This window comes from Macaca thibetana, chromosome 16 (assembly GCF_024542745.1).
Source record: "Macaca thibetana thibetana isolate TM-01 chromosome 16, ASM2454274v1, whole genome shotgun sequence".
Classification (NCBI taxonomy): domain Eukaryota; kingdom Metazoa; phylum Chordata; class Mammalia; order Primates; family Cercopithecidae; genus Macaca; species Macaca thibetana.
In genome coordinates, this window is record NC_065593.1 from 22347584 (window position 1) to 22364192 (window position 16609).

The 16609-nt window shown below is 50.3% G+C and overlaps 1 pseudogene; it reads right to left on the minus strand.

Annotated features, from left to right (window-relative positions):
• LOC126938272 (nitric oxide synthase, inducible-like) overlaps positions 1 to 16609 on the minus strand; it is a 45579-nt pseudogene that overhangs the window by 5890 nt on the left and 23080 nt on the right.

Genomic DNA, 16609 nt, shown 5'->3' on the forward strand with positions numbered 1-16609 from the left:
CCTCCTATTACCATAAACAACTCTGGGGTGTGGGTGTTGCCTCCCTCCTTGAACTGATGAGGGAGCTGAAGCTGAGTTGATGAACACATGCCCAATAAGAGGGGGAGCACGAATGCTCCAGAGCCTCCTTCCTGGGCTCTCCTCGGGTGTGGGACATCACCACAGCCACAGTCAGGTGGATCTTTGTGGGTGTGTGATCCAGGGAGGAGCTCATGGAGTAGAACCTGGGCTTCAGAATGGGGAGCCGGGAGAGCAGGAAGCCAGTAGACACCCACAGGGATGGGAACTCCTCCAGCACCTCCAGGAACGTGGGGCTATTGGTGAACTTCCACTTGGTGTACTCTGAGAGCAAGTGGAGGGTGATGTGAGTGACTCAGGGAGCCTGCCCCGCTTTGGGGAAAAGGCTGGCACAACCCAGTATTCATTCATTCCTCCACTCACTCAACAAACAAGTCCATGTGCCAGGCACTGTCCAGGGTGCTGAGACTACCAAGCTTGAGAAGAAATAGTTCCTGTCCTGGAGGAACTCAGTCCAGTACATTTATCTAACTTATGTGACCTCCACTATCTGCAACTCGTGGACAGGGGTCAAATTTTTGTTGCAACTTAATTTGGGGCAAGGCTTTGGAACCAATCAGACCTAGGTTTAAACCTTGGCTAGGTGTCCTCACTGCTATGGAATCTCGTCCCAATTACTTATGCTTTGTGAAACAAGGATAGCATTGCCTGCCTTGTGGGGATGTTATGGGAATTAAATGAGAAAGTATGTGCCAAGTTAGTACATTGCAGCCACAAAATAATGGTGGTGGAGGTAGTTGGAATCGATATAATTAGCTATAATGATGATGATAATAATGACAACCAGTGCCTTTTGCAGACTTGGAACCAGACGGTTGCAGGTGAGTTAATGCATTCTCTCATTAACTTATTAATTCAGCTGTCTGTCTGTCACTCTGTCCATAATGCCCATTTATCCATTCATCCACACCATCCATCCCCCAATACATCTTAAGTGACAAATTTATTCCAGTTTTGGGGAAAGCAAAGATGGATAAGAACGGCTCCCCTTTCTAGCTAATATTCAAGGCAGTGCACTTGGGTTGCATCCTGCAGACACTTGGAAAAACCCAGTTCATTCAACATAGTTGTGTTGTGTTACATGGGACAGTGGATGATGCCTGGCTTCCCACCAGCCTTTGACAGGTCTCACTTTGGGAACCTGGGTGGATCCTCTTGGGAGTTAAAGACCAGCTCTGGGCTCTGGCTCCCCACATGCTGGGACCCTCCACATATCCCCTGCCCACCAGCCCTGATCTTCACCTGGCACAGGGCCTCCAGCCTGTGTCTCTCAGGCTCTTCTATGGCCACCTGGGCCAACTTTTGGAGCAGCAGCTGGGCTGGGGGGTGGTGATATCCAGGAAGTAGGTGAGGACTTGGCTGAGTGAGCAGCGGGGCAGCCTCTTGTCACTGAACTGGTAGCTGTCTGGACGGGGAAGGAAGATGTCAGGATGGAAAAGGGGCCCCATTTGGGATTCTCAGAAGGTAGCGAGGCCCCCAGGGCAGACACCCCCTGTTCTCCAGCTGCAGGGGAAAGGAGGCTCTGAAGTCCTGGCTCTATGAGCAAAAGGCAGGAAGGAGGTGGCACACAGAGAAAGGATTGCCAGGAAAGGCTGATCACCAGCCCCCCAAGGGGCACTAAGTTGGCGTGGTCCTGATGAACTAACCATGTCCTTCCCTGGCCCAGACCTGAACTTTAGCAAGACACCCATTGGCGATCTACAGACTCACAATGAGTAAATACACCAAAGACTAATGGATACCTCACAGGCCAGTTGTTCACTCAGAGAAAAGCCCATGACTACAGTCCCCTGGGTGCTGTACCAAGAGGTGCTGGGTGAGCAGAAGATGAGCCCAAAGGGAAGTCCCAGGGGGTAGCATGCAGGGCAGTCACAGCACAGACCTTGGGGCCAAAAGACATGGGTTCAAACCCTGGCTCCCCACTTTCGAGGTGACTGAAGCCTCTGGGCCTTGGGTTCCCTCTGTGTGAAACAGATCTGATACCAAAACCTATCTTGCTGGGTTGGCATGAGCGCTGAATGAAATCATGCATATAATAGTTGGTGCTGTGGCCAGGTGTGGTAGCTCACACCTGTAATCCCAGCACTTTGGGAGGCTAACGTGGGTGGATCACAAGGTCAGGCATTCAGGACCAGCCTGGTTGACATAGGAAACCTCGTCTCTAATAATAATACAAAAATTAGGTGGGTGTGGTGGTGGGCACCTATAATCCCAGCTACTCCGGAGGCTGAGGCAGGATAATCGCTTGAACCTGGAAGGCAGAAGTTGCAGTGAGCCGAGATCATGCCACTGCACTCCAGCTTGGGCGACAGTGCAAGACTATGTCCAAAAAAAAAAAAAAGAGTTGGTGCTGTGCCTGGTAAACAGGGTCCCTAAATATTAAGTAAAAATATGAGCATGATGTTATTTCCATTCTACCAGGGTCCTGATGAACCACATCCATCACCCTGCACTCACAAGGACATGTCACAAGCCAGGCTCTGCCTCTCTGATCCCACTTTTTTTTTTTTTTTTTTTTGTCAGAGTCTCTGCCGCCCAGGCTGGAGTGCAGTGGCGTGATCTTGGCTCACTGCAAGCTCCGCCTCCCGGGTTCACTTCTCCTCAGCTGGGGATGGTGGGGGGCAGTTTTTTTGTATTTTTTTAGTAGAGACGGGGTTTCACTGTGTCAGCCAGGATGCCAGGACTCTGCCGCCCGTCTCGGCCTCCCAAAGATCCTTGAGCCATTTTTTTTAAAAATTTTTTTGAGATGGAGTCTCTGTCACCCAGGCTGGAGTGCAGTGGGGCAATCTCAGCTCATTGCAACCTCCTCCTCCCAGATTCAAGTGATTCTTGTGCCTCAGCCTCCCAAGGGGCTGGGATTACAGGTGTGCACCACCATGCCCAACTAATTTATTTTTTATTTTTAGTAAAGATGGGGTTTTGCCCTGTTGGCCAGGCTGCTCTCAAACTCTTGACCTCAAGTGATCCACCAGTTTTGGCTTCCCAAAGTACTGGGAATACAGGCGTGAGCCACCACGCCTGGCTGATGCCACTTTCTGACTTTGGTCACTGCATTGAGGGAGATACACTGGCAGTGTCATTATCACTGGAGAAAGTAAGGCCAGGGAGCCATGCCTGTGCCTGGGACTGTTTCCACAGCTGCTTTCACATAAGATTTTGGCAGCCCACCCTCTCAGCAGGAAGGACAGGGATGGTTGTCACCGGCAGGCCCAGGCCTAGCCCCTCAGTCAGGTGGGGTGGCTGGAGGATGCCAGGCAGCACTGGCTCCCCGGCCCAGGGCTCACTGCTCTCGTCCAGGGCCTCCAGGTGCACTGTCTGGTGGGGTGCGGGGCTGTCCACCACTTGCTCCAGGATGCCTTGGACCAGGGCCAGCTGGTTGCCTGGACAAACCCCAAGGTGCTTCCCTGGCAGGTAGTTCAGGCCTTGGCCCTCCTCACAAGAGAATTCCACCAGGATGGTGGTGTGGCTGGGAAAGGAAAAAGAAGCCTCAGGTGGGCCATGTGCCCTGGCTCATACCTGTAATCCCAGCAATTTGGGAGGCCAAGGTGGACAGATCACTTGAGGTCAGGAGTTCAAAACCAGACTGGCCAACACAGTGAAAGCCCTTCTCTACCAAAAATACAAAAATTAGCTGGGCGTGGTGGCGGGCACCTCTAATCCCAGCTACTCCAGAGGCTGAGACAGGAGAATGGCTTGAGCCCAGGAGGCAGAGGTTGCAGTGAGCCAAGATCACGCCACTGCACTCCAGCCTGGGTGACTGAGTGAGACTCCATCCCAAAAAATAAAAATAAAAAAAGAAGCTTCAGGTGATGTTGCAGAATTTCTTCCAGGGCTCCCTGATGGGCAGGCAAGATTCCCCAGGAAATGTGCCCTCCTTTCATTTTCCTGGCTGGTTCCACAAGCCTGGGCCACCACCCTGAGCTTGGGATGAGGCATTCCCACAGGCAGGGGTGCTTGAGAGGGCCCTGGGAGCTTCCCTCTGGGGAGGAGGGGGCCCACCCCTTCCCAGTAGCCCTCTGAGTCCCCCCAGTGCTCGGCCACAGCCTCCGCCTGGAGAAAGTATCCCCCTTGGAGATACATGGACATCAGAAGAAACCTTTCCTTGTTGCCAGGACAAACCCTGTTCTTATTAGAACCAAGGCCAGTTTTCCTAATGCACGCAGGGAGGACCGCACAGATCAATGAAACCTGCAGATAATCCACAAGGCTCGTTTCCCAGAGCTGGGAAATTTCCTTCCCTGCCAACACTTTTCCTGAAAGTTCTTCAGAATGAGTCAAACAGTTTAAGTCTGTCTTGCACTCTTCTGTTAGTGAAAGAGTTCAATGAGGAAGGAGAGGAAGTGGAGCAGATGCTTAGTGTCCAAGCTGGAAAAGTGGCCCGTGGTTAACCAAGAGTAGATGTAAAAGCACAGGTGGCCGCGGGTTACCAGGTGGGCCGGTCCTACTGACAGTGCGGCTGCTAATGCCAGCAGATGCTCCTCTCCTCTGCCTTCAACGACTGATTTCTTCTGGCCTTTCATTCATTAAAATAAAATGGACAGAGCATCACCCGAGAAGCCCTGCACTTTCCCTTACCTGGATGTCGGACTCTGTAGGTTCTGCCGAGATTTGAGCCTCATGGTGAACACATTCTTGGCGTGCACGTTGCTGAGGACTGCGAAGGACACAGAGACAGTGAAATGGCAAAGTGGCTCTGGAGCGTGGGTGGCGGAAGCCCCCACATGTCTGAGTCAGTGACACCTGGACACTACCCTTGGGGCATGCTGCTGAGGTGGCCGTTGGGGTTTTCTTTACTTTCCTTTTATTCCACTGTTTCTGAATCACAAATAAAGATCCTTGGTCTCATACAGGGCAGCTGTGTTGCTTCCAGGTGTTGGGAAATTCAATTTAGTTACCTAAAATGAAAAGCCCCAGACATCTCCATGGCTTGGGACCCACAGGAGAGCATCGTTGACATTGGGGAAATCTTAAATATGTAGAAACCTGCAGGACTATCTTAGTCAGGGCACAGGGCACAGCACCCCGGGGTGCAGAGTGGACAGTTCACCACTACAGCCTGGAATCACCTCTGCGACGCCTTCTTCACGACCCTTGGCTGCCTTTGCGGCTGGAAGGCGGGGGCTCAGACCCCAACACGGCCACAGGCTAGCAACGTGCTTCACCTCCCTGAACTGCAATTTCTCCTTCTGTGCCTTTCTCCCAGGAGGAGTGTCCAGGCTCACTTAGTCCATGTGGGCCAGGAGCCCCGCACAGTGCCCGGCACACAGTAGGCCCTCGGCAGATGCTGTCCCCTTCTCTCTCCACCACCCTCCTGGGGTTCCCTCCTGAAACAGCCTCCCTCAGCACCTTGAGTCTTGCACCCTAACAGGCTCTTGCATGCAGTGAGAGGGAGGCGCCCAGGCCAGCTGTCTCTGTTCAGAAGGAGACCCGGGGTCTCCTTGACCGTGGGCTCAGGGCTCAGACTCCAACACAAATAAGCCCCGTGTGCTGCTGAGAAGCAGATACCTTTGCTGAGGTCCAAAGGCTGTGAGTCCTGCACGAGCCTGTAGTGGTGTGGGTCCCAGGTCACACTGGAGGTGTAGAGCTTGGGGATCTGAATGTGCTGTTTGCCTCGGACATCAAACGTCTCACAGGCTGCTGGAAGAAGGTGGAGCAGACTGGGGTTAATGGTCAGCAGCAGCAGCATCCGCACCACCGGGGCTACCACTTTTTAGGCCCTTACCATGGACCAAACACTGAGCCGTGGGCTTCATGTAAGTTCTAAGCACACTTACCTGATAGGGTGACAGCAAGGACTCAAAGAGGTGCCTGGGCTTGGCACATAGTAGCTATTGCTACTATTATAAATATTGCTTTGTTTTTGTTTTGAGACAGGGTCTCACTGTGTCACCCAGGCTGGAGTACAGTGGTGCCATCATAGCTCACTGAAGCCTCAGCCTCCCCGTGTTCACGCAATCCTTCCACCTCAGCCTCCTGAGTAGCTGAGACTACAGGTGTGCACCACCAAGCCCAGTCAACTTTCTGTATTTTCAGTAGACACTGGTTTTGCCATGTTGCCCAGGCTGGTTTCAAATTCTGGGACTCAAGTGATCTGTCCACCTCAGCCTCCCAAAGGGCTGGGATTACAGGCAGGCACCACTGTGCCCCGCCATTATGAATGCCAATGTTGACATCATCTTGTTGTATCCTCATGCCCACACTGGGAGAGGTCTGATTGTCCCCTTTTCGTGTTGTGAAACCACATGGAGGAGGCCCGGGCTTTGGAACCAAGCCTGCCCCGACGCACACTGTTGCTCCTAAGCACCACTGCTGAGTGATGCACTGCATGAGTGACGAGTTACCTAAATTACTGGAGCCAACCATTGCAATAAAGAGCTGTGGAGATACTGAGTGGATCCAAAGTGCATCCGCCACTGTGTGGTGCCTGTGCCCAGGCTCTCTATGGCCGAACAGACACAGTAGTTAAGAGGTGACCTAGGTAGTCAGTGGGGGAAAGATGTTAAACTAGAAGCTCCCTAAGGGCAGGGGGGGGATCTGTGCCTCCTCTTCCAGAGTGGTGTGCACAGGTTGGAGCTCTTCTGGGGGGCTGAGGGAGAGCAGCAGTGACCTGCGCCCTCAGGCCCGTGGCCCTGGCCCATGTCTGGGACCACATCTACAGGACCAGGGGCAGAGGTCATGCACCCAGGATGCCCAGCACAGATGTCCTAGGCATGAATGCTCCCTGTCATGTCCCTGCTGTGGAGCAGCTCTGGCTGGGAACCGACCTTGAAGTTTTGCACGGCCCTGCTGAGGAAGGCATCCTCCTGCCCACTGAGCTCATCCTCTTCCCACGTCAGGGTGAGCTGAGAGGCCCCCAGGTGGGACAGCTTCTGGTTGAAGTCATAAGCAAAGGCGCAGAACTGAGGGTACCTGCTGGAGCTGAGGACAAACACGGCATACCTGCCCGAGGACACACACAGATTCATGTCCCATGCAAGCAGCACCTGGCACCCAGCACCTAGCACCAACAGCCTGGAGGGCCAGCCCCAGACTCTTCCCCTCCAGCTGGAGCATGGAGTTGCAGCCCCTTCCAGTCCTCCCAACCCCCCAGCCTTGTCACCAACTCCTATGACCACCCCATGCTTGGCCTGAAGACCTGTGAGAGGGACTGGGTTTCCGTGGCTTGACCCGTGACACACTCCGAGGGCAAACCTCTGAGCCAGGGTCCCTCTGTGCCTGGTCAGCTCTGAGAAGACCCCGTGTCTACACCCAGTTCCTTCCCCTGAGCCAGATTTTGGGTCCTCAGGGCAGGGTTAGAAGGTATAGGAGGAGGAGGGAAAAAGCTTTACCTGAATTTGTTGGTGAGCTCTTTCAGCATGAAGAGGGATTTCTTCAGTTTCTAGAAACAGAGGAAATGACAGAGTTCTCAGGCCAGGATGAATAAAAACACTGTTTTTTCCTTTCCTTGGGAAACCTGGCCACAGCAGGCAGGAGAAGGTTCACGGCCCACAGTGGAAGTTGGTTTACGTGTGGGGCCACCTGGCCAAGGACCTGGTTGTCAGCTGACAAGTTTAGCTTGTCTCTCACTTCAGCTAAACTGTAGCAACTCGTGTGGGCCCTGCCCTTTGGTGGGAGACACAGAACAGCCTGGCCTCCTCCCATCCAGCCCTGGCAGAGGGGGCCTGCCTTATAGCAGGGCATCTCCAGAGGGCCTCCTAATGGGCCGTGATTCTCTTCTGGTTTGGAACCTGGTAGAAGCAACAGCAATTGGTCCTATAGTCTCTGAAATCAGGCGGGCTCTCCAGGAACCCAAGACGATCCCAGGAGGTGTGTGACCCAGCAGAACTAGCGTCAAATCCCATGGTGAGTATTTACTCCCTTTTCATAATTTATTTTTTAGTTCTTCCCCTTCAATTGCATTTTCATTCTTCTGAGCACTGGAGAGACAGTCTCGAATTGGTGCTAATAGACCTTTAATACCTCTCTCATTGCTTATCACTCTTTAAAAAACAAAGAAAGAGCAGGCCTTGGTCAGGGAATAGTATCTAGCTAAAATTCATTACCTTCATTTTGTTTTTATTGAATTTGTGTTTTGCTGCTTTCTATTTGTGAGAGTGATACAAGTTTCCTTTAAATGTGAATTTGTAAATACAAACAGGTAGATCATTCACAGAAATATATTAAATATATCATAGGAAAGGTGGCCCTCCCATATGGCAATAATTATGATGGAGGCCAGCAAATGACCTGAGTGACCCAGATGGCCTGAGCACTGACTCCCAAATGCCCTCTGTAGGACGTGCTGCATTCCCCAGACCCTTTCCTTGGTCCTCCCACACCCTACCATCCCCTAGACCAACCAAACCTCAGGCCACCCACCTCTCCATTGCTGGTGCAGTCTCCATTCCCAGATGTGCTGGTCACCACCAACAACAGCTATGCCTCGTCCAGGCAGCTCCTCCAGCCTGTACTTGTCCATGCAGAGAACCTGGACGGTACCCAGGTGGACATCAGCCCTCAGCTCCCAGTAGATGCTCTGGCCTTCCTCCCACACCTCTCTCAGACCAGGGCTCCTGTGCTCATCTGTCTCTTCCAGTGCCTGGCACAGGTGTGGCATGGAGGAGGTGACTGAACGGATTTGAACACATCATCCTCGATTCTCCTTCCCTGCTCAAGCCCTGAAACTAACCCATCAGGAAGCCCTGGATGCTCTGCCTCTAAAACACTGCCTATCCTATGTCTAAACTCCTCTCATCACGTCCACTGCTATTTGCAATTCTGTGTGTGTGGAAATATTTCCACAAAATTGGAATGAGCAGGTCACAGCGGCGCCTGGAGGGAATGGCCGGGGAAATGTGCCCTCGCCTTGCTGTTCTATCCGGGCCCACCCAGCTGAGGATGGGGGACCTGCCACCACCCTCCTGGCAGTTCCGGACTCCTGGGAGCTGGCAGGGGAGCACCCAAGAGTGTTTTCAGCAACCTAGCTGACCTGGTCATCAGTCAGTCCCACCTTGGCCTAGGCCTCTACGTGGCATAGATCACAGCTCATCCCTTCGTGGCATTACACTGGCCTGTGCCCTGTCCTCAGGGTCACATCCGTCTCCCAGAAGCCGTGCGACCCTGGAAAACCCATCAAACTGTCTAACAGTCAGGTTCCTCCTCTGTGCATTGATAATGACTTTGATGCCTGGTTTGCAGGGTGCTAGGAGGGTAGAGGGAGGTGTACGCTGGAGAGCTCCTTGAGGGCAAGGCCTGGCTCTGTGTCACTCACTGTCAGATTTACAGCCCGGGGCTGGCCCAGCATGTGGCCACTATTCCCTAAGAATTGGATTTGCTTCATCAGTGCTGAAGGCAGGGGATAGAGCTTAGACAGACCCGCTGTGTCCTGTCTCCTTTATCGGCAGCTTACTCATTCTTGCCCCTTTCACATGCACCCTGCAGAGCAGGTGTTCACTGAGCTTCCACAAAATTCACTAGAGCAGCTGATGTATATTGAGGCCTGAGGTCACCTGCCTGGGTCTCTGGAGTCCTCAGGGTCTCCCTGTGGCCCCCGTGGTCTGACACTGAGGACACACCTGTAGTTTGCTGATCCCAGAGGGAGGGGTATGTGCCACCTGGGGTGGGGAAGATGTTGGGGCATGGCAGGTGGCTCCTGGGACTGCCCCCCAGGGTTCAGATAGGCTGGGGGTTTCCTGCCACACACCCTCATCCAGGGCTGTTGGGCCTGGGATACAGCCCCCAGTCAGAACTCAGGTGGGAGGGGCCTTGGCTGTCACCCAGCTCCCTTGCCACTTTACATGGGGACCTGTCTCCACAGTGGGTGACTGGGCCCGGACGTGGGTCACCCTCAGCCCTCCTGGGCTGCTCAGTCCATGCCAGGACTGGCTGTTCCCACACCTGGCTGAACTCTTGGCTCTGGCTCTGGGCCCGGGGTCCCCCCTGTGCCCTCTCCCTGAATGCTCTGGGGGTCAGAGACACTGATTCCCTCGTCTCCCTGGCTCAAGCCTTGTTGTCCTGGCACCCTTGGAGGGGTCTGCAGGAATCAGGGGCCTCTGCTGCTCTCTGAGGCTGTCAGTGCTCACAGGGAGGGGTGGGGGCTCCCACAAATGGGTCTGACTCCTCCAGTGCCTTTGAGGGCCCTGTGAGGGGAAGAGAGGGCCACCGTGGAAAGTGGGAGGGGACTTGTTGGAGGGTCTTGCCCACATGCCCCTCCTGTGTGCACAGCACGTCCAGTATACAGCGCCTGCCCTGAGGACCGGTGGGTCTACTGTACATTCTTAGAGTCCGGGAGGAAGAGGAGGAAGAAAAGGTGAAGAGGAAGGTCCAGGTAGTAGGGTTGGGGGTCCTGGGCACTCCTTCACTATTGACTGCCCCAGAGGGTAACTCGGGTGGGGACCTGGTACTGGAGTCCACCTCGGGGTGGCAGGTCCCCATGCTTCCTTGTTAGTTTCTTCATAGAAGTCCGAAGGTGTTTCAGAACAGGATCATCGTCCAGGGCCCAGGTATGAAATAACTGGTCCTGAAAACCTGCCCACAGGCCAGACCTGGACGTCTTCATGAGGCGCTCTAAAGACAAGGTGGGCATAAGGCCAGAAGAGTTCCCTGGGAGAGGTCAGAGCCCACAACCCATGGCCACTTCGGTCTCCCACTGGGCAATGCCGGATCCTTTCGTGGCCACTCCAGGGGTCCAGATATATACAGAAGGCTGTGGCTAGGGGGGTAGCCTGGGCAAAAAAGTGCTCACCACACTCCCGACTTTCATCTGCATCATGTAGGGAATGGGCTTGGTGTCATTGTGCACTGCTCCAGCCCTCCCGGACAGACCTCCCTCTGGGCCAGAACAGAGGATCATGAGGACAGTGTGAGGAAGCTGCCCTCGGGACAGTCAGGGTCTGACCCTAGTGCTCCCCAGGCCCCACTGGCCACACGTGGACTTACTCCTCTGAACCTTAAAGGCAATGCTTGTTATTGCCATCAACACCTGTTCCCCTTCCAGCAAATACATGTCCCACAGGTGCAGGGTGAGCCCAAGAGAGATCTGTGGGGACAGCAGGCACGGGAGAACCTGGCCCTTCCAGGCCGCGGCTGGTGGCTCAAGCTGCGCCCATTGGGGCTTCAGTCCTCAGAGTCAGTGACCTTCCCCATGAGGGTCACCTGACCCCTCCAGGACACTGGGTCAGACAAGGTCTTGCAGCTCCTCATGGCGGGCACTCATTTCAGTGGGGAGGTGGCTTCTGGAGAGAGGGGCTTGCCCAGGGCTTGATGCTTCCCTGAGACCTCCTAAGTCAGGTCCTGGCCCAGTCCACCCATGAGCCACTACACCCGGCTTGGGTTTTTAAGATTAAATATATGACTTCAAAAGAAAGTTAGTGCTTGTAGTGGACACTCTCATGTCTCCTGGAAATTGAATTCACTTGTCCTCCATCTGGGTATATGGGTGGACAATTTGGAGAGGTGCTAAGTGAGGATATTCTCTGCCATATTCACCTTTCTCACCAGTTTCTTAGATCCCCTTCTGCTGTAGTTTATTCAATACTCTGCCAAAATGGAATAATCACAGAAAAGTCCTCATTACTCATTAGTATGAGGTTTTAACCCCATCCATCTATAGACCACCAGATATCTGAAAACCATAAAAAAAAGCAACAACTAAAATGTTCCCATTTATTTCCCCTTACTTCAATGGGTATTCAAACTAACTCTTCAGAAATAAGTTAGCTATAGCCAGGCACAGACACTCATGCCTGTAATCCTAGCACTTTGGGAGTTGGAGTTTGGTGAATTGCCTGAGCTCAGGGGTTCGAGACCAGCCTGGGCCAAAAACCCCGTCTCCACTAAAAATACAAAAAATTTGTATTGGTGGCACAGGCCTGTGGTCCCATCTACTCAGGAGGCTGAGGCAGGACCTCCTGAGGCAGGAGGGTCAGAGGTTTTAGTGAACCAAGATCATGCCACTGCACTCAGTCTGGGTGACAGAGCAAGACCTGTCTCCAAAAAAAAAAAAAAAAAAAAAAAAAAGAGAAAGAAAGCAGTTAACTAGTAGTAGGGGGAATATCCTGTGGTAACATCTGTACTTATCAAAAGATAAAGAAAAAGACAAGAAAAACGCTGTCTCTACTAATAATTTAAAAATTACTGGACATGCTGGCACACACCTGTAATCCCAGCTACCTGAGAGGCTGAGTCACAAGAATCCCTTAAACCTAGAAGGTTGAGGTTTCAGTGAGCTGAGATCGTGCCAATGCACTCCAGCCTGGGTGACAGAGAAAGGTTCTGTCTCAACAACAACAACAACAAAAATTACTAGCATGTCAAATGAATTACATAGATTGCATTGCTTTGGGCTGGCCTTTATTTAGCAAGTAAACAGAATGAGGAATGTTCTTTCTATGCATTTCCTATGTTCTTTGTGCTTCATGAACTAATACTTCTGTTACTCCTTTAAGGAAAAACATTTCCTAAGAAATCAGCAGGTCACAGGAGGGTCAGAGGTTTTAGTGAAACGAGATCATGCCACTGCACTCAGTCTAGCTGACAGAGCAAGACCTGCAACTGGCTTTGTAGAATTACTTCAGCCTAACCCTCTTTTTAAATAAGAAACCTAAGGCCATGAGGATCAGGACTGGATGTGTATTCTAAAGCATCTTGTTTGATGCCTAGGTTGGAAGAATGTCACTATGAGTCAACTAAGCAATAACTAGAATATTATTTATTCCAGAAAGTTTTCTCTTAACTCTGTAGTTTCAGAACCTCAAGGTCTGTGAATCATTACCCATCTATAAGATGAATCAAATTTAACTAAATGCTAGTATTGTGAAGAGTTAGTTTTTTTCCATTTCTGTTTACTTTTATACTATCCTGATAAACATATGAATATAATGAGTATGGAATAACCAGTAGTAGAGATTGCTCTCGCCTTCATTCATTCATTTGACCAATATTTAATGAGCATCTACTATGTGCTGGGCTCTGTACTAGGTGCTAAGCATATATGTGTGAATAAGACAGAGGCTGTTTTTTCTCCCCTCATGGAGCTTCAATTCTATTGGCCTATCGTTCTTTCTCATATATTTGGGAAGGGAAGATTTATATTAGTAGTCTACAGAGCATCTATTTAATCTTTTTTTTTTTGCCACACCCAGGCACTGTCACAGGGCAGGACAAAGTCTTCAGTAAAATTGGAGAGCATAGTCATTGCCTGGGCATTTATCTGTGTCCAGTATAACTCAGGTCTGTATTGAGCTGCTCATATGCTAATACATTCCACCTGATTAAGGTTCGTGGTGTTTTAGAAAAGGCAAAAGAAACGCTCCGGACAGGCAGGTTCAGAACCTGTCAAACACAAATTTCACTTGTAAAAATAGATTTCTCACTATTCAGATTTGAAAAGGCAATTTAATACAATTTTACCAAACAAAAAGATGATTGCATATTATAAGTGGAAATGTAGAAGATTAGTACCAAAGCATGTAGGACATGGCTGTATATGTTGGATTTAAAGCCAGTTCCTGAGTATTCAGTAACTTGTTAGCCAATCTATGGATTTTTTTTTTTTTTTTTGAGGGAGTCTCACTCTGTTGCCCAGACTGGAGTGCAGTGGTGCGATCTCGGCTCATGACAACCTCCTGAGGTTCAAGCAATTCTTCTGCCTCAGGCTCCCGAGTAGCTGGGACTACAGGCATGGGCCACCATGACTGGCTAATTTTTGTGTTTTTAGTAGAGATGGGCTTTCACCATATTGGCCATGCTGGTCTTGAACTCCTGACCTTGTGATCTGCCCGCCTCAGCCTCCCAATGTGCTGGGATTACAGGCGTGAGCCACTGCACCCGGCTAATCTGTGGATCATTTAAAACTCAATTTTATTTCCTCTTGATAACAGTCAAGGAAAGAAGAGAGAACTTAATTTTGAAGATGAAGGAAACATAATTCCTTTGGGGTGAAAATTTAAAAGGTTGTTTCTCACAGACCCTATAACATAATCCATAATTCCTTTTATGGCACCTATTAATTACCTTATTATTTTAAGTAGGTTTTAAAGGACTCTATTTGAGTAATGGGTTTCCTTTAACTGAACTTCTTTTTAGTTCTGATCTAATACCCCTTTTAAATGGATCAAGCCAAGACAGAACTGAACAACTTTTGGCAAGGGTAAGAGATTTCTGTTAAATGGCTATTTTGCAAATAACTGTGTACTTCTTAGATAGGATCCTGGATTATATTAAGACAGACATGTTTAATGAAATTATGCATTCCATTCAAGATGTGTGCCTCTCCAGGCCACCTGAATTTTGATGACAGCCATTCTCAGGTCATGTGGTGTTATTTTGGTCTTTATGGATTATGTGGGTGAAATGTTAAATTCTTACTTGCCTTCTTTTTTTTTTTTTTTTTTTTGAGGTGGAATCTTGTTCTGTCACCCTAGCTGGATTGCAGTGGCATGATCTCAGCTCACAGCAACCTCCACCTCCCAAGTTCAAGAGATTTTCCTGCCTCAGTCTCCCAAGTAGCTGGGATTACAGGCACCTGCCACCATGCCCAGCTTATTATTATATTTTTAGTAGAGATGGGGTTTCACCATGTTGGCCAGGCTGGTCTTGCACTCTGACCTCAGATGATCGGCTGGCCTCAGCCTCCCACTTACTTGCTATCTTGTTTGTTTTTTGTTTTGTTTTGTTTTGCTGTCAACCAAAAGGGCATATAGGCAGAAAATTTGCTTTTAGCCGTTTATAGCGCTTTGTAAAATATTTTTATTTTTTTCCCTTTCTAGCTTATGAGGTAAATAATAAAATGGCCGTATATATCAACAGTGCAGATATCCCCTCTTTGACTGCGGCCCTGATGCACACATTATAGACATAGAGACATATTGCAGGTAATATACTGGACTTGAGACTTTTTTGTTATCAAAGGAGTTTTTGTTTTGTTTTGTTTTTTAATTCCTGTATAGGATATGTGCACATGTATTTAAAAGGACAAAGAGTAAAATCTGAGAAATAAATGCCATGCTATAGGGACTTGTTTTACTTTTTTGTTTTTTATTTTTATTTTTTGTCAGCATTATAAAATTCTGAAAATATCTAATAGCTCTTGCTATTTCCTGGCGAAGTTGACTAATATTCATCACTGGGTAATATACTTCCATTCTGGGAGACCTAGCTAGCTAGCTGTAACAGTGAACTAGTCAATGGTCATGTATAGACAGTAACATTGTGGGTTAGAGTGTGCTTTCATCTGGCTTTGAAGATAATATGGAGGGGGAATGATTTACTATACTTACTATATTGTTTGAGAAAACATTAAGTGAGTATGCACCAATAAAACTAAATAAACTCTTAAAGATTTATATGGAGGGTATGTTAAAAATATAGTAGTACAGGCCGGGCACGGTGGCTCACACCTGTAATCCCAGCACTTTGGGAGACCGAGGAGGGCAGATCACGAGGTCAGGAGATAGAGACCATGCTGGCTAACACAGTGAAACCCCGTCTCTACTAAAATACACACACACACACACACACAAAATTAGTCAGGTATGGTGGCGGGCACCTGTAGTCCCAGCTACTTGGGTGGCTGAGGTAGGAGAATGGCATGAGCCATTGCACTCCAGCCTGGGCGACAGAGCAAGACTCCATTCCCCCTCCCGCCAAAAAACATATATATACACACACATATATATGCGTGTGTGTGTATATATGTATTAGTACAAATAGGAAGGCAATTTGTGTGTGCGTGTGTGATAGGGTCTCACTCTGTCACCCAGGCTGGAGTGCAGTAGTGCAATCACAGCTCACTGCAGCTTCAACCTCCCAAGCTCAAGCAATCCTCCTACCTCAGCGTCCTGAGAAGCTGGGACCACAAGCACATGGCACCGCAACTGGCTAATTTTTTAAAAGTTTTTTGCAGACACAGGGCTTTGCCCTGTTGCCCAGGCTGGTCTCTAACTCCTGTGTTCACGAGGTTTTGCTATGTTGCCCAGGCTGGTCTCTAACTCTTGTGCCATCATGCCCAGCTCATCCCACTTTCTGACTTTGACCACTGCATTGAGGGGGATATACTGGCGGTATTGTTATCATTGGGGAAACTAAGGCCAGGGAGCTATGCCTTAGTTTCCAGGGACTGGGACTGTTTCCACAGCTGCTTTCACATAAGCCTTGGTGGCCTGCCAAGCCTCTCAGCAGGAAAGACAGGGATGGCTGTCACCAGCAGGCTCAGGCTCAGCCCCTCAGCTAGGTAGGGGGGCCGGAGGATGCCAGGTAGCACTGACTCCCTGGCCCAGGGCTCACCACTCTCATCCAGGCCCTCCAGGTGCACTGTCTGGTGGGGCACGGGGCTGTCCACCATACACTCCAGGATGCCTTGGACCAGGGCTGGCTGGTTGCCTGGTTCTCCCTAGGCCCCGCACAGGTAGTTCAGGCCTTCGCCGTCTTCACAGGAGAGTTCCACCAGGATGGTGAGGCAGCTGGGGAAGAAAAAAGAAGCCTCAGGTGGGCCGGGCACTGTGGCCCATGCCTGTAATCCCAGCATTGTGGGAGGCTGATGTGAGTGGATCAC